Here is a 2,048-nt window from a genome sequence, read left to right on the forward strand (position 1 = left end):
GGTTTTCACTGGCACCAAATGTCAGCACCTCTGCTCATGCCAGTCCCTGGGTCAGCCTGTAGGCTGTGGACACCCGGGGCGGGGGGCAGAAGGGGCTGAGGCTCCGGGGCTCTCCATCCCGCTGGCTCCCACCACAGCTCCCAAACCCCCTGCTGCAAAGCCCATGGCTTCCTTTTTCATGTCGGTTGAAGAGTTAACCTCAACAACAGTGTTAACCTCATTAGATGCTGCAACCACAGGAAATACCGCATGCTCACCCGCCTCTGTCCTCTCAAGAAAACGTTAGGGAACACAATATCCAACACACACCGCTCTCCCAGCACGACACAGACCCTTCTTCTGCCACCAAGCCCCTGCTGCTTTGGGTTTTGACTGATCCATGGAGGGTTTTTGTGAAAGCGAAGGGTGGATGAAAGCAAGAGAATCAGCCTGGGGCGGGGGGGGAAACCTCACTGTGTGCTGAAACTATAACGTGTAGTTATAGTAACATATATAATCCATCTGTATGTATAGTTATACACACACACGAGCAAGATCGGGAGGGTTTCGGTGAGAATTTTTGTTTCAGCGTGTTATGGTTGTCTTTAATGCATTATGTAATGGAAGTATTTGTATTAATCTATTGAAAATAATTTTCAGGAGGCGGGGGGGTCACCTTGCAGGTGGGCTTTGCTGCAGCTCGGGGGTCCTGGTGTGGAGGGGAGAGAGCTGAGGAGGGTCCTGGGGGAATCCCAGTCCCCTCTGCAGGGCTGCTGGGGCCCTGGGGTCATCTGCTTGTGGTGACATAGCTGGGGCTGAGCGAGAAATGCTGGGTGGGACCTGCTGTGGGGCACACATCTGGAGCTGGGGCAGCACCATGGGCCTTCACATTTGGGGTGGGGCAGCACTGCAGGCGTGCAGATCTGGAGCCAGGCCCTGGCATCTGGATCTGGGGTGGCACCGTGGGTGTGCACATCTGGAGCTGGGACAGCACCAAGGGCAAGCGCACCTGGGCCCAGGCACCACATCTGGAGCAAGGGCAGCATAGTAGGCGTGCACATCTGGAGCCGGCACAGCACATCTGGGTGTGGTGCAGTGTGCCTCCAGACAGGGTGCGTTGTGGCTACTCCCCAGCCCCCCGCCAGCCTCAGCGCCTTCCCGGGATGGGTGTCGCAGTCCCCCTGAGCTGCTGGTTCCCCTGTTTCCCAGTTTGGTTTGTTCATACCCACCATCAGCCTCTTCTGGTGCCAGTTAAACTCATGTCTTCTTATCTCTTCCTGAGCGGCCACGGCGAGCTGCGGCTCAGTGCCCAGAGACAGCCAGCCCTTGGGCAGGGTGGGAGGAGCACGAGCGCTCACGCCTGGCTCTTTCCCATGCCTTGCTCTTCCCTGTGCTGACAAAACCCAGTTGTTTCAGTCTTCCTCTGAGGCAGGTTACACTGCCTGGGCTTTCCTAACCCCATCCATCCTCCCTGTTGTTCCCTTCAGGGCTCTTTGTGATTTTCTTAGATCTTCTTTGCAGCCTGATGTCCAAGGGAGGTTTTGCTGCCGCAGACGGGAGTCCTTCCAGACACTGGCATTGCATGGCATGGTATGAAACAGCATGGCACGGCACTGCATGGCACAGCACAGCATGGCATGGCACGGCACAGCATTGCAATGGCACAGCATGGCAGGCTTCTCCCAGTGGGCCCCAGGATGGTGCTTTCAGCACTCAGTGCCCGTTTCCCTTGGGACCCCGGGTGCTCCCCAGCCTTTTTCCAGCTGAATGTCTGCGTGGCCAATCATCCCTGTGGCACGCTCACTGTGTCCAGCCCAGGGTTAGGGTGTTAGGGTCAGTTAGCCCCTTCCCACCAGTGCTTTCTCCTGACCCCCAACCTGCCTCTGTCGCATCAAGCACTTGCACCCCATCTCCCCTGGCAGGACCCATGTTTTGGGGGGCACCCGCTAGCCCTGAATTCAAGCAGCCAAGAACATGCACAGGGGAGCATGGGGACTGCCTTGCTCATGCTTCTGCTCTAACGTGACTTTCCTGAGCTGCACGGCCACCCCCGCACAGGCGATTGCATC

The sequence above is a fragment of the Egretta garzetta genome, unplaced genomic scaffold (genome assembly GCF_000687185.1).
Source record: "Egretta garzetta isolate BGI_Z169 unplaced genomic scaffold, ASM68718v1 scaffold163, whole genome shotgun sequence".
Classification (NCBI taxonomy): Eukaryota; Metazoa; Chordata; class Aves; order Pelecaniformes; family Ardeidae; genus Egretta; species Egretta garzetta.